This window comes from Gopherus evgoodei, chromosome 20 (genome assembly GCF_007399415.2).
Source record: "Gopherus evgoodei ecotype Sinaloan lineage chromosome 20, rGopEvg1_v1.p, whole genome shotgun sequence".
In the NCBI taxonomy this organism is placed as follows: Eukaryota; Metazoa; Chordata; order Testudines; family Testudinidae; genus Gopherus; species Gopherus evgoodei.
Genome location: NC_044341.1, coordinates 10,848,259 through 10,864,996, shown reverse-complemented (window position 1 = coordinate 10,864,996; position 16,738 = coordinate 10,848,259). Strand labels below are relative to the sequence as shown.

The 16,738-nt window shown below is 42.4% G+C and overlaps 1 protein-coding gene across 1 annotated transcript in view; it reads left to right on the top strand.

Moving 5' to 3' along the window:
• Window positions 1-16,738, top strand: part of WASF2 (WASP family member 2) — a 40,901-nt gene continuing 24,163 nt past the window's right edge. Inside the window, 2 exon segments of the mRNA XM_030538758.1 lie at window positions 1-130; window positions 689-735. The gene's annotated coding sequence lies outside the window, so the exon portion shown is untranslated.

The window sequence follows — 16,738 nt, the reverse complement described above, 5'->3', positions numbered from 1 at the left end:
TGGGGAGGCGGGGCGAGTTTCAGTCAGGGCGGTGGGGGAGTTGTCGAAGGGCGGACGGACGGTAGGGGCGGCCCGCCCCGGTGGTGCTGAGTGGAAGGAGCCGGCGAGGAAAGCGAGGCCGCCTAGCGGGGTGAGTGAGCGGGCGCCTAGGCAGCGACGCCCATCCCCCCAGCCGGCCCTTTGGCCTGGGGGCAGCAGCCAAGCCCCTGCCAAATAGGGAGCCGCGCGGGTGGGGCGGGCCCTGCTTCCTGCCACATAGTGAGCCCTGGGTGCTGCTGCCCAGCCGGAGCCTCCCTAGGGCCCCTTCTCCTCCCCCACCCCTCGGCCTGGTCTGGGGGTGCGGGCGCGGCCTGCCCGCTCCGAGGGGGGAGCCTGGCTCCCCCCCGCCTTGGGGCGACACTTTCACAGAGTCTCCCTAGGAGTGGCTGCCACATTCATGGGCGCCTAAGGGGGGGGCAGCTGCCAAGCTTGTAAAGGGCTGTGCTGTCTTGCCCTATAACCAGGGCAGGGCAAAGAGCAGAAGCCCATTAGGGTCCCTGCTATGTAGATCTGATTTGCATGGGAAGTGCTTAGATAATGGGGGGATGGGGTTTACATTGCACCTTAACGTAGATAGAAGGTCTGGGAACGGATCTGGGGTTTTGTTTGTATGGCTTCGGTGGGAGTTTTTTGTTCCTTTTCTTTGCAGGCTTGTGCTATGCTTCGTTGCTGGGTTTTCAAAGAGCCCCCTTAAAGGTGCTTGCAAAACTTGTGAATGTGCCTGCTCGCTTGTGGGAAAAGTTTGCCTGTTGGCTGTTTTTGTTGGTGTGAGTTTTTTTTGTGAGTGGAATTGTGGAGCATTGGTGTGAAACGGTTATCTGCCTGATTTGCTGCCTTCTCACCCCAGAGGTGGCTGCATTTTGGTGGTGGAAGAATTGATTCTTCTCCCTTCTTTCCCTATCCCACACGTATGCGTGGGTGTGAGACTGTACAAATATACTCCCAATTAGTGGTGTACTGTGTGATATACAGCTACTGCTTGAAACAGATTGGGATGTGACCCTGTGTCTTCTGCAGTGCATGGTGGAAAATGTCTTCAATACTGATTCCTCAGGACCTCTATGAGAGGAGACTTAGGAGGATGTAGCTGACTAGCTGTAACCTCTATACAGTTTAGTTCTCTTTTCCAGGGGAACAGAGTGCCTGAGGATACTCTTCAGGTTGTTCTGAATCAGCATGTTGGCCTGCACTAAAGCTGCTTCTTCAGGATATGAACAGTATTTTACCTTTTGGAGCATGGCAATTGCAACAGTTCCCCATGCTAGTCACAATTTGGCCTAAAGGCCCTGTCTAAAATAGGGACATTTTCTAAAAGTTTTCATGGGTGCCAACACTGATTCAATTCCCCTCTGCGTTAGCAACACTGGAAGTCCTAGCACAGATGGGGCAATCGGCATTCTTAATATCGTGTTGTATAATTCTAAGAGCAGATGTGATCAATGTGGTGTTAAAAATGTTGCCAGCCTGTCTACAAACACACACAAAAACACACGAGGAGTCCTTGTGGCACCTTAGAGACTAACAAATTTATTTGAGCATAAGCTTTCATGGGCTAGAACCCGCTTCATCCGATTTACATAAGACAACAAAAGTTTATATCCAAATAAATTTGTTAGCCTCTAAGGTGCCACAAGGACTCTTCATGGTTTTTTTTGGTTTGTTTGTTTGTTTGTTTTTGCTGATACAGACTAACATGCCTAGCACTGAAACCTGTCTACTTTATGGCGTCCAACACTGCAAACGTGAGTTGAGCAGAACTAATAACTGTCAATGGTGGGGAACTCTTAGAAAACATGCCTGGTGTAGATGGTGCTATAGTTTTAAAATCCCCTGTGATCCTTATTTGTAAAGCACCCAGAAGAGTGGACAGTTCTATGAGAAGAAAAAGTTGACGATGAAAAAGATGAGTCCAGCAAAAAATAAGGGTTGCGCGTTGCAGTAGAACTGAGACAAGCTGTGTTGCTTTATGAGGAACCGAGTGCACCTACACGCAAACCAGTTGTCTAATGAGGAAGGAAAATAGCCATGGATTTCTTGCACCAGCTGTACATGGCTGTAGAGCTGGTTGCTATTAAAAGCCACTGGAAGGAAAATGTCTATTGTTGTGACTTACTGTTCAGCAGAATTTCTGTATCAATTTCTTTTATTTTGACTCTTTTGTGTGGGTTTTTGTCTTATATTTTGGTTAAACTTTATATCAGGTCTCTTGTAAAAATGTATTGCTGAAATCTTTTACAGACTTACATAATATTTACAAATTTTAAAAACAGACAATAGCATGACTTTGAAAATCCATTCACTGACTCATGAGTAAGCGCAAAGCTGTATGTGGCTGGTGAAGGTAGGCTAGACACAGCTGCAGAATTGATGCTTTTACATTTTTTTTAAGTTAAAAAAATAAAACCCTGATTTGGGGAAACTCCTTCCAAGCTTTTACAACAAGTTCACCCAGTTCAAATTCTCATGCAAACCATCACTTGCAATGCCACTCCCCTGGGTGGGTTGTCAGCAGCAGGGATGGACCTCTGGATCTTAAAACATGAGCCTGGATCCTAAAACATGAGCCTCTACTACTTGAGCTAAAAGACCCTCTAAGCCAAAGCTGTAGCAGGATCATCAGCCTCAATATGTAGCCCAGCCAGCTACATATTGAGGGGGACAAAGTGCCACACTGAATGGAGGTGGATTCCAAGAAGATAACCTTCCAAGGATGAACTGAATGTCAATGTTTTTATTGTCCACTTCCTGAGTTTGCAAACAGATGGTTCTAGTAGAGGGGTAGGCAATCTATGGCACGTGTGCCAAAGGCAGCACTCGAGCTGATTTTCAGTGGTATTCATACTGCCCTGGGTCCTGGCCACTGGTCCGGGGGGCTCTGCATTTTAATTTAATTTTAAATGAAGCTTCTTAAACATTTTAAAAACCTTATTTACTTTACATACAACAATAGTTTAATTATATATTATAGACTTGTAGGACGAGACCTTCTAAAAATGTTAAAATGTATGACTGGGATGCGAAACCTTAAATTAGAGTGAATAAATGAAGACTCGGCACACCACTTCTGAAAGATTGCTGACCCCCTGTTCTAGTACTTCTTAACAAGACCATGGTTGGTTCACTATTTTTCTTAAGAGTCCTGTGAGCAGCAGTGAAACCGACAACTCAACTGTGTTGTCCATTTACCAGGCTGGTGGACCTCCACCTGCCTTTCATTTTGGTTTTGCCTAGGCTCTGGATGCACTTACCTCAAGAAGCTCCCAGAAGCAGCAGCATGTGCCCTCTCCGGCTCGTATGTGGAGGCATGGCCAGGTGGCTCTGTGCGCTGCCCTGTCCGCAGGCGCTGCCCCTGCAGCTCCCATTGGCCGTGCTTCCTGGCCAATGGGAGCTGCGGAGGTGGTGCTTGGGGCAGTGTGCAGAGCCCCCTGGCTGCCCCTACATGTAGGAGCAGGAGGGGGGACATTCCGCTGCTTCCAGAAGTTGTGTGGAGTCACAAGTCCTGGAGCTTGCTCCCCGCCGGGAGCTCAAGGGCCATATTAAAACGTCTGAAGGGCCGGATGTGGCCCCGGGCTGTAGTTTGCCCACCTCTGCTACAGGCAGTAGAACTAATACAAAATGTGCTACTTTATCTGGAATGCTACATTTAAAAATAAAACAAACTAGTGACTGGCGAGTTGTATTATGGGATAGCTAGCCACAGTGCACTGCTCTCTATGGTGATGCAGTCACTGCTAGTGAGGACCCATTCCACTGTCACAAGGAGCATGTGGACATGCACAACCGACTTAATTACTATGGGGGCTGTATGTTGACTTTACACTACAAACTTAAGTCAGTTTATGTTTGTAGCGTAGTCATGCCCTTAGTAAGGGAAAGAGACATGGAACTGTCAAGAGATGCAGAGCTGTCACTATTGGAGACTGTAGAAATGAGTTACTGATAACATTCTGTTAACCAGAATGTTATACCAACTTGACTAGGAATTGTATTGCATACTAGATAGATAAACAGTGTAGTTTTAAGCTTACAGTTCAGAACACTTCTTGTGATCAATGATTCATTTGTTGACAAATATCATTAAAAAAAATCTTATGTATAAATACTAAACCAGGTTTCTGGCATATTTTAAATGTGACTGATTCTTCAGGGCTTGGTTTAGATGGAATTCATCCATTCATTCAAAGCTTAGGTAAATGTGTGGTGTGGGTGAGTGAGTAGGTTAAGTTCTCTGAAGTTTGCACTGTTTAAATCCAGTTGTGTCGGTGAGTCCAGCTCTGTTGACCCCTCACCCAAATCCCAGGGAGAAAAACAGGGGAAATCCATTGGGGTTAGTCCTGCCATAAAAGTTAGGTAAGGTTTTGATTGACAGCTTCTTATACAGTAGGCAGATTCACAACATAAAAGGTTTGACTTTAATCATTCTACTACCCTTTTCAAATAGGCCTTTTGGACTCCGTTTCATATCTTATTCTTTCAAACTAAGGTTTCCGTTGTGTTTTTAATTAGATATAACACAGGTACTGAGAACTGGGCAAAATACAGTGGAACACTAGGTAAGGAACAGTCCTGCACAGACCAGAAAGTGAATGGACTAGAAAGCGCTTATAAGTGTTTTCCTGTCTCTTGTTTGCATGGTTCAGGTTAAAGTTTTTACACTTTCTGGTGTCTCTGTACATAAGAGTGCTAAAAGTGAAGGTGTTTTCTTGAGGGCTAAAACTGGCCAAAGATATGCTCTGGCCAAAGGCTCAGCATTTATTTTGTCTTGTGTAGTGCCTGTAAGAATGCTCTAGGTGTGCAAAACACACAGTAGAAAAACTAGAGGTAAAATCTGTAGCTTGTCCCTCAAATAGCAAGTCTGAGAACTACACCTAACTCTTTTTGGGGGGTGGGGGTAGGGGGTGGAGAATAGCATGACACACCAAAGACCTAATATTGTTGCCCTTTGCATGTAACATCTGTAAAAGTCTTTGGCCCCTTCGTTGCCTTAAATCTTTAGTTATATGGACAAAATGCAACTGTTCTCCAGGAGAGTAGGTGCTTAGGGCATGGTGCTTACTACTTTGAGCAATACCCTTTTTGTTAGTAGTGCTTAGTACTGTGAGCAATACCGTGCCTAATAATAAATATTTGCAGGATCAGTGTCTTAGACACCATAGCATGCACTTTATAAGTGCCTAGATAGATATTTTGGTGAAAAGTGAATAGTAAAAGTTCTGTGTAGGAGCTGTTGGTTCATAAGCAAATGAGTGCTCAGAACAGAATTACCCTGGTGAAGTTCACTTCCTCTCACTGCAACTCTGTGTGATAAAGAAAAAAAATTGCATAATGTATTTTCTTTTTTTTGGGAGTGGCTATATCGAGTCTCCTACGTATGATAACATATGGGGAGGCTCATGACGGCTTTGTGTAGATGTTTACAGGATGGTGGCCTCACCCAGATTTAGACAAGTTTTTTATTTCTTTGGGAACTTTTTAGTTTTTTTTCTTTGGTGGGCGGAGTGGAGAGTGAAAGAGTGCTCTCCCTTTTTTTCTCCTCCCAGAAAAGCTGAAATATGAGCTTAGGGTGTGTTTTGTTCAGATGCACAGTCCATAGGCTGCACATAGTGTTAATCACACTCAAATGCAAAACTCACATTTGTAGTAATAAAGCTAAAAAATAGTTCCAAGGTCCCACCTCTAATTCTTGAAATTGTAGTGAAGCCCATTGATTGAGGCATTGGAGCACAGACTTTCCCCGTGCATGTCCTAACTGAGGAATTTGCTGAGGGAGTTTTCTGTAAGAGACTCTGGAGTCTTTGCTAATATTAGGGTAGGTAACAGAAACTGGTATTTTATTTTTTGCAGATATGCAAGATGAACCTAATAACACCTAATTCTTTGTATATAGTGCTTTTCATCAATAGTCTCGAAGTGCTTTACAAAGGAGATTATCATAATTGCTTTTTTTATGAATGGAGAAACTGAGGCATAGGGCAGCAGAGTGACTTTTCCAGGTTCACCCAGCATGTCAGTGCAAAATCCAGGAATAGATCCCAGGTCTCCTGAGCCCAATCCAGAATTCTCTACATTAGGCCACACTTCCCACACCTAGACTCCCCCTGGTCTGGAAGGTACTTCTAACTTGGCTTTGACATCTGCAAGTGACCTGGAACTTCCCTCCCTGATCGATAGCATCTCGCCCATTTTCAGAGGAGGCCTGGTGCATGCCCTTACAGGAAGAGGATGCTTTGGGGTTGGATGCAGTGAGTCCTGGAGGACAGAGAGAACAGACATTGACTCATAAAAATCTTTTGCTCTTCTTGACATTTTTTTTTCTTATGCTTCTTAGTCTGTTATCCCTGCTTTCTGATTGGCTGTGGTTGAGCATATTCAATGACATCACATCTCTTACATAGGGGATTTAGATCCAACTGATTTGTTAACTCTCCACTCGGGTGGCCTGGGTGGTTCTGTGCTCCACCCTCCATCTCCACTTGCATTGCTGCTTCTGCAAATAAATTGGGGTGTAATCTATACCATTCCTCTCTGGAATTCTGTGCAGTCCTTCCTGCTATTCTGTGCAGTCTTATTTTTAACCCAAAATCCTTGAACCTGTGTTCAAGATTAGTAGTGACTTACATAGAATTGTAAAGCTCTTGGAGATAAACAGATAAAAGGTGCTTATAAATGATTGCTTCATTATTGAAGGCCTACATTGTTCTGCCCCTTCTGTATGTGAGATCTGCCCTGAGGCCACCTACTAGACTGTTGTTCTGAGATCATGTGTGACCTGTTATTTTGAAGGTTATCCTCTATCGCTCTTCGAGATAGCACACAATGGAGAATGGGATGGAACATGTATAGAGGAGTTTCTTGCTAAAGTGAATCAATTCTTAAAGTTGCTGTACGAATATAAATGAGCTTTGGTTTATTTGGTTTTCATTGGAAAACATTAGCTATAGTTGCTCTTTTTCTTCTATTTTATGCTGTTTGATATACATAGATACTTTTCTTCTTGAAAAGGCCTGCTTTAGTGTGGGAAAACATGTTATTTCCCTGCTGGATTGCAGTGTATCTGTTTGAACAATTCCTTCATGAAATGAAGATCTTCCTTTTTTTTCCAGTACAAATTGACTTGTGGTGGAAATGTGCTTATTTCAGGACAGATGACTAGGGCATAGGCCGGGAACCAAGGTTCTGGGTGCAGCTCAGCCACTAACACTCCATATGATTCAGACAAGTCACTTAACTGTTCTGCGCCCCAGTTTCCCCTTCTGTAGAGGTGGATGAATGGTTCTTACTTTCCTTTTTGTAAAGCAAGATGAGAAGGATTGTTATGGGAAGGATTGAGCTGTGCCTCTTTGTGATGCCTGGAAAAAGGTCCTTTGGTGAAGGTGACTTGGGTGAACATGCTCCGAGTACCTAGATAGAAGGCATGTGCTGGAGGGAGAACAGTATTCCCTGCCCCCATCCTATCCTGCTCAGATACTGTGTAGTGGAAAAATACAATAGTATTTTGGTCCTGACTCCTATACGACTGGACTGTTCAGAATTTCTAATAGAATATGTGACAGCCAGTGGGGTTGATGTAACTTTTTTTTTCACAGCAGGTTTGCATTAATTGTTCACATGCAGTATAGTTTTGCTAAGCATTTGTTGGCCTATTATATTACCAGAACAGGACAGAGTATGTTTCATTTCTCCTGTTTCCTCTTTCAGAGCCTTCCTTTTTTCTTCTTTTTTAGAGTCTTGCTTCAAGTCTCTGTGTAGCTAGTTCTTTCTTTTGCTTGGAGGAATGAGTGATGCTTTGCTTTCAGCCAGCTCTTCACCGGGAGGCTTTAAGGTGCATTCAGAGAGGGCTATCAGCCACAATGTCGATGGATTGGTGTAGCTGCAATTCATGCATGGAGTGCAAAAAATAGGACTTAATTGGTAGGGAGGGGAAACGGCAACCCGGGTTGAATGAATGGGTGAAAGTTCCACGACTACCCCTAGGTGAGCAAATAGTGTTGTGAGTTGCTGGTGCTGCCAGAGCAGAAGTGAGAGTCCTGTGCATGCACCCTGCTTTTGTGCACAGTAAGGGAAAACCCACATTCTTTATTCCTTTGGTCTTACAGCTGCAAATAGAAGAGAGAACTACATCCCTGCCCCCCAGATCCTGTCCTTTCAATACTAGCAGCATCTGGTCTAAGCCTCTGCTGGAGAAAGACACTGTAACTATAAATACAGCTTTATCAGCTATCTCGGACATCATAAAAGAACTGACCACTTCCCCTTTAGAGGCTAAATTATGAAACATGTAATCAACCAATTTGTACAATGTCATATTTTGGTCTCTATTGAGAATTCAGTCTTGTATCAAGGCTGTTGCTTCTAGGATCTGGCTTTTCACAAGAGGTTTTCATAAAGGAGCTTTAAATGCTGGAACATGTGGTGAGCCATGAGCATCTTGTATCTAAAGACTTGGATCAGTAACAGCTCTAATACAATCTATTCTCTCTTCCTCATGAAAATATCAGTTCTGTGACATCATGGTTTCAAACACTTTACCCCTTAAGAGTCCGAACTATTTTTTTAATGGTGCAGAACTCAGGGCAGAGAGCTGCGCTTTATTTAAATATCTTAAGTGTCCAAGTTAACAGTTTCAGCACATATAAAAATTAAATTACAGTTAAAACAAAAAAAAATTGCCCCATTGCCTGCAGACGATTCCACAGTCGTCATCTACTAAATCCTAATCAACACTTGCCCATCTTCCCAAATGAGGAAAGCCTGGTTAAAACAACTGGGGTCTTGCTAGCGTGCTCTAAATTCCATTAAATCTAGGCTCTGGAAGGCCAAGGGAGAAAATGAATTCCGGAATCAAGACCTCTTCCTTGAGAATACCCTGCCAGCAGCTTAACCAGGAGACTACTCTCTCCTACTTCAGGCCTTGCCTTCCCTACAGAAAAACGTGTGCTCTTAATTCAAGGGAAGACAAGGCAGTTCGTAGTTGGTGACGTTGAGTTAGAGACTAGTCAACTTGACTTGCAAAATCATGTGAAAACTACAAACTGCTTTTCCTTGGATTTTGACTTGAGTGAACTTTTTAATGTAGTGAGGACAAGGCCTCAGTATGGCTGCTGCTGAATCATACAAGGTCTGTAGGCACTGTTGTCCAGTGGAGAAGGGGTTAAATCCTGGATTCTTCTAGCATTCTCTTCTGGCTGCTAAAGAGATTAGGCTCTTTACAAAAAGAGTAAAGAAACCTTTACCCTGGTATCCTGCCCAGCATCCCATCACTGCCTTTCACAATAAACAGTTCTGATGTCCAGGCTTGAGAGTGAGATTACTGAGCATGTAATGGTTGCTGCACTGTCACTAGGCTTGGGAAGATTAGATTTTTATTGGTGAATGTCAATCAATATCAGTTTCACCATACACAGACCCGTGAAGAAATATTTCCATGGATGATCATCGAAATTTGCAGATAGGCAAAGTAAGAAAAATGCTGCTTGATGACTTATTAGAGACTGATTTAAGGATATTTACTTGACATGTGATGTGTTAAAACTTACATTCCAATGGCCACTGTCACTAAATAACTCTGACCCCCAATTTCCTGCAACTGTAAAAATTTAAATGGATACATTCAAAAATGCTTAAAAATAAACGTAGGTATCTGTCAAAATTAAAAATTGAATTCTGCCAAACCTATTACTAATTTATTGCTTTCTAAATCTCTTTGGGTTGTCTGAATATGACAGTCTCCTTATAATTGTGATCTAATCTAAATGTGCCCAGTGTATTTGAGAGACAAGGTGGGTGAGGTAATAACTTTTATTGGACCAACTTCTGTTGGTGAGAGAGATGAGCTTTTGATTTTAAGGAGCTCTTGTACGGGGCATTTCATTATTTTAAACTAGCTGTCACTGTTGGGTGAGTGTGGGGTGGCTAACTCCACTTCTCCCCCCATTCTGAAGATACTGTTCTAATATATAAATCCTTGAAGTTGATAACTACTAGCCCTCCTATAGATGAGGAAAGAACAAAATAAACCTTGACCAGGTATTAAGGTTTGAGCATCTGAAAAGTGTGAACACCAGAGTGAAGGAAGAATGGCCTGGCATGGTGTAGTGGGTAGGAGTAGGAATGAGAATAAACAAAGGACAGGTTGGGCTGGGTGCTGGTACAAAACCGAAGCTAGAACTCCCTGCTGGGGGCGATTTTCACTTAGACAATAGTCTCCCAAGGGAGGTGATGGAACCCCTGTTATTTACTGGCCTGGTTCAGGTTGTAAACTCACCCAGTTAGAGCCCTTTACCCCGTGTGTACTGTTAGCTGGAGAAATATTCAGTGGGACTCCTTGCATTAGTAAACAAGCACGTGCGTGTTTTCAGGATTGGGGCCCTACTGCAGAGTAGCAAAATGCTGGGTTTTTGAATGGCTCCCTTTACAGTTATTTTCCATCTCTGACTTTAGACTTCTCTAAATAAATAAAATATGTTTTATTGCCTCAAACACCATATCCTGTTCCTTTTGTAATTGCAAGGGATCTACATCTTATTTTGACTCTATTTAGAAATCATTAGCTCTTTTCTCTGAAATTGCTTATGACTGAAATCCCCACAGATATTCATAAAATAACATTTAAGACATCAACTCCCTCATATTTTCTAATGTCAAAGGTTAACTTAAAATATTAATGCTGGAAAGATTAATTTAAGATATTAAATCATTTCAGGCAAGAATACATGTACATATTGTAATTACTTCCTTTTCTTACAATTAAAGTAATTGGATTATATTTAATGAGCTATTTACATGTAATAATTAAGAAAAGACTTATCTTTCTAGTATTCCCCAAGTGTGGCAGAAGGGTGGAAGCACTCTGCTGTGATACAGTTATCTAGGCATGAGTTGAAACTGAAAGAGCAGCTAAGCTGTTCAGAAAAGGGTTAGAGCTACTTCTTTGTTTCACTAATAAAATATAGTTTAGGAACTCTGCTAGAAAGAGTAGTGTATATTTAAGGATAGGTGGGAAGGTTTATTGGGCCCAGTTGCAAGTGAGGTTTAACAGTTTACAAAAAAAGAGGCTCAAAACATGCTTCGACTTCAGGAATAAGTCATTTCAAACACTGCTTACACCCGTTACAATGTTCTGCTATATGAGGAAAATATACCAATGTGAGATTGGAGGCTTCATAAGAGCCCGATGAATGTTTTATTATGGTAGCAAACACACGCCCCCCTCTGGTGGCTAGCGGAGGGTAGCATGAGGGAGGGGAAGAAAACATGCTATTCCTGTTAGCACTGCCTCAATTTTGGAATGAGGTAGCGAGTGGTGCCTGCCTTAGCAGACGTGCACCATTTGCAGAAATTGGCTTGTAGCTTTGGGGAGGCATTCATGTAGCAATGCCATGAGACTTGGATGCATATTTTTGGTAATATATGACACAGCTAGGAATGCAGCAGTTATTCAGAAAGCCAATTGAAAACTTGTTGACTGGAAAACGTATATTTTAAGTCAATTTAGTGATGTTGGAAAGTGCTAGATTAAGAGCCCTGGAGACATCTTACATTTTATCCATAACTCTGGTTCTTCATGGAAAATGACAGAGCAAGCTTCCTCCACGTTGCCGTCATGCCCAGGTAATGCATCTAAATCCCCATCTGGAGAGGCCTGCTCTTGGGCTCAAAGAGGAATTGTCTCCCTGGCCCATTCAGTCACTGGTCTGTCTCCTGAGATTGCCAAGGATGCTGAATGACTTGGTAATTGTGCTGTGGACTCTCATCTACTGGGAAAGGATTGAGACCTACTCATTTAACAACTTTCAGATGCTAATGATCTAAGATCCAGATCTGGGCCAAATGGGAATCAAAGACCTTAAGATGAAAGATTGTATCTTGTTACCAGTCCCCTTATCTATCCTTTCCCCATGTGTAATTGTAATATCTGAGAATCCAAGATGATACTTCTGGATTATTTGAATAATCTAAACTTTACTTGCATATTTGAATCTAGCAGCTCCATGCAGCAGTGTCACTAGTAACCTTGGGTCCTTGTCAAAATTAGTGAACCTTAAAAGCAAAAGTCAAGAGCTCAAGTGAATGTTTCACTGCTTCTAATCCACCTATTTCCCCTGCAGCTGCAACAGCAAAGAGCTTCCAGTATTTAAGTAGTGGATCTCTTTTTTGGTGTACCCCTACATACCAAGAACCTGAAACTTTCTACTGTTGAGCTTTATTTTCTACAGATAGTGTCAGTAGTTCTGTATTCTGAGACTTAAACATCTGTGACAGTTGGTTTAGTTGTACTCTGTTGACTTTATTTTGTCACTACTATTCTAAAATTTTATTTAAATATGTGAGCTCTGTGTGTATGCTTAGTCAAGAACCAATAAAGTCTCATACAGATGACCATTTTTGTTTAAAACCTGTTTTTCAGTTAAAACAAATGAAAACATTATAGAGTTCTTCTCTAAAAATGGCTGTGTAGAAAGGCCAGCTTTCCACTCAACCGATTTTCCTGTTTGTATTGGGTCATATCGGCTTGCTTTTAGTTCACTTCTGCACAATTTGATTCCTGTTAGCCATGTAGTGCCAACCCAGCTATGAGAGAGCGAGCTGGATTCTTTTCTGGCTTGCTTATCGTCATCAGAACGGATAACTAAGTCCTAAATGAAGATCCAAATTCTGACTCACATCTGTGCAATCCCCTTGAAAGCAATGAGTGGTGGTGTGGTGATGCATGAGCCAGAAAAAAGAAGAGCTTGGCGTTCAGATTCCATGGTGGGTTTGCATGGCAGGCAGCTTTTAAAAAAGAAAAACTCACTTGTAAATTGAGAAAACTAGATAGGGAGTCCTTGAGAGACAATCAGCACAATGCTACTTCTGGACTCCCTTTTCTCTTACAACTGCATTTAAGTTTCTAGGAGCAGATCAACATTTTTAGGGTCTCCAAGGTGTATCCTTAACCTATGTTTTCCTAGACCTACTCCTTCAGCGCTGCCTGTCTTTCATAATGCTTCAGGATCCCTCTTATCAACATCCAGATTTGGTGATTGAGGTGGGCCCTAGTGTTTATAGATGTTCACTCGTCTTCAGGTTAGTTACCTGATTGGGCAAACTTTCAAATGAGTGTGGATCCAGCTTCAGGGGATTTTTTTGTGTGATGGCAGGCAAAGGAGAGGACTGGACTGACCTTTCAGTACCTAATGAGCTCTAAGAGATGTTAGGAAATGTTTTTTCCTATGCATGTGGGTTTTAACCACACAAATCCTCTGACTTGTGGGGAGAATAGACCCCTGTGAAAGAAAGTAGTCCGGAACTGCCTTCCACTTCTGACTCTTGTTCAGCTGCTGGCAGGCTTGGAAGCTAATGACAGATGAGCATCTGACATGTTTTTGGGACTGAATACTTGTTACAGCTGGCGGAGTGGAATAGTTTGTGGCATCACATGGCAGTTTGCTCTATAATTTCACTCCCCATTGCTCAGATGCAGTACTGATTGCTAGGTAGGTCTCCTCTCTTGGGGTAGCATGCAACAGCAGCATCTCTGATTACTGCATGCCACTTCTCTGTGGCCACATCGTGCACTTGGATATTGCCATGAGTTCTCAGCAGAACCTTCTGCTGACTTTTCTGTTTTTTTCCCGTCTCCGTGTGTGTGTGGCTGCTTTGTCCTCTTTTGAGATTATGCAAAAGCCAGTTTCTCTGGTCATTACAGCTTGATGAGGGAGCAGTTACTGCTGAGAGAAGCTTGAAATTTAAAGCAGAGTTGTCATAGACACTAGAATAAATGGTCAGTGTGCATTGGCAGGCCACTACGTCCCATTTCATACTGATGGGAAATTCATATCTGTTTATCTCTTTCCTCTCATTCGCAAACCTGCTGGTGTGTCTAATACTCCCGGAGGCTGCTCTCTGAGGAGCTTAGCCGGAGGCCAGTTCCTCTTCGCTATGCTCTTTGCGTGTGGGAGAATTATTTGTAGCAATCAATACTGCAGAAACTTTAATTTGATTGCTGGGGAAGGGTTATCAGTGACCTGAACACACTTGAAAATGCAGATACCAAAAAATGTGCTATGTCCACCTCAGGTGCTGTTTCACCAGACATTGTGGCAGATATTACTTCTGGTGCTAAAATTTACTCACAGACTGTTTCTAATATAAGAAGTCACTTCTTGCACTAACTGTAGGGAATTACATTGGTAATTCCCTTTCATGCACTGCTAGTCATTCAAATACCAGTGAGAAAATAGCTCCCAACATCTTGTAAGCAAAGTTGGTGACGTATGTGACCTTTGTTTTTAGACTCTCTTCTTTCTCCTCACCATCATGATGACTGTGGTATCTGAGCACTTTACAAGAAAAGAAAACACATAATTGGTTGCCTGTTGGTGATGCATTTCTTCTCCACCCCAACTCCACAATAGGGAAGCTTTTGGTCTTGATTTCAGTGATTTCTTCTCATTGACAGAATTCAGGTAGGAAAGCAGATAGTTTTTGTCAAGTATAAAGAAGCAACACAGTGACATCCCAGGATTAACTATCTCCCTTATTATTCATAGCAGTTGTTCCATCTCATGGGGTTTGCTGTTCCAGCTATGTTTTTCAGAATGATGAATATAGGTGCAGCTCTGTCCAAAGGGCTTGTAGACTGGCGAGAGCTGTTTCAAATAAACCAGTTCTACTTGAATTCAATCCAGAACTCTGTGAGTCCTGTAGGATCCACTGTAGCAGAGCCCAGTTTGCAGGATTTGAGTACCCATAGTCAACTAATCCAATATAGTTCTAATATCCAACTGGCCAGAAGCCTTAGTAGTGGAATGTTCATCGCAAGTTAAGTTTTGTTCCATGTGGTGGGTAAGCAGAGACCAGCATTAGGAGTTGCATTTCTCCATGAACAGTCTTCTGTCCTATTAATTAGTCAATTTACCGTATCTTTTTGTAGTATCCTTGATGCAAGTTTTGGGTTGAATAATTTTGTGCTAAAGAGAGAAACAGATTGCTTAGGGCAGGGGTAGGCAACCTATGGCACATACACCGAAGGCAGCACACAAGCTGATTTTCAGCGGCACTCTCACTGCCCACTGGTCCAGGGGGGCTCTGCATTTTAATTTAATTTTAAATGAAGCTCTTAACATTTTAAAAATCTTATTTACTTGACATACAACAATTGTTTAGTTATATATTATAGATGTATAGAAAGAGACCTTCTAAAAATGTTAAAATATATTACTGGCACGTGAAACCTTAAATTAGAGTGAATAAATGAAGACTCGACACACCACTTCTGAAAGGTTGCTGACCCCTGGCTTAGAGTTTAGAGTTCTGGATAGGCCTATATCTATGAGCAACAGGGAGGCACCTCTCCAGCTGTGGAGAAACAGGAGGCTGTTAAGACTAAAGAGTGTGGAGTAAGAAAGCAAGGAGAGGTAACATGAAGGATAATATGGAGCAAGTGCATAGTGAGTTTTGAAAATGGGAGGGTGCTGCTGGGTGGAAGACTGCTAGGAATCTAGGAGTGGTGGTATGAGCTTCCTGGAATGAAAGAATCTGTTGCAGCATTCAGCAGATTTTTAGGAAGAACTTGGGTGATGGAATTGAAGAAGAAGAGATGAGCACTCAGAAAAACATAAATAGACATGTCAGCAAGGAGTAAGGAAATGACACATTCTGGGCAATGTTTGGTTGGAAGTGATAGAACTTACAGCTATGGGAGAGGCAGGAGGAGAGAAGGCTGGCCATTGGGCAGTTCAGCCTGTAGTCTCCTCAGAGTTTGGGGTGAGGAGGAGAGACTTCTATTGTTAATTCTGAAATCGTGTTTCCAAGTTATCTCAGTCATGTGTCCTCTTCCAGGGCTTGAAAAAAATACAGTTGTCAAGTGGGACGTTCTTGTGAAAGGGACTAAGTCATCAATTTCTGAAGAATCTCAGTTTTCATTTGAAAAAGTTGTTAATTGTGGTTGTGAAGATAACCCTTAAACTGATAGTGTTGTCTGCATCTGCAGAGAAATAGCTCCAGTGCTTCTGCTTACAACTTTCCCAACCAAGCAGCAGTGTGAAACTGCCAAGTCATGCTGTTGCTTGGGTCAGCGATAGTTAGCAGCTCGGGCACTGGCCTTTGGGTCCTTGACCTGGGTGGGGCTGTCCTTCTGTGTGGTTGTCTTTTCCTATCCAGTATTCTGTATCAGTCTCTGACTTGAAAGTGTTGCCTCTCTGTGGAAGTGACAGGCCACCTTTTGGGTGCTTAGCCACACCCCATGTCACAACAGGAAGTGTGTGGGTGCTTTAGATCCATAAAGTATTCTTGTGATGGTGTGCAGTACTGTATATACTGAAAACTGCAGCATTTAAACATAGTTAAGCCAAAACTTTCAATAAAAAATCCTTATGACTGCTCTCCAAGGACTCTTTCACATCTCTGCTTCACAACTCATTTCATTTGATTTGAGCGGAAATATCTAAATCCATATATCACACACAGCTTGAAACATGTACCTGACACCTACTAGCCTGATGACTGGTGGTACTAGCCAGGTTGGAAAATAGTTGTTCTGTCATGTTCCTACAACTTAAAAGAATAAAGTAGTTGTATATTGTCCTTTGTGTCCTGTATTTATTTGTGGCATGTTGTGAATCAGCTCTCGTTAATTAATTTTTTTTTTAAGAATAAAACTTACTAGCAGGCTCCTACTTTCACTAGACCTTTCCTTTCCTGGCTTCACTGACTACTT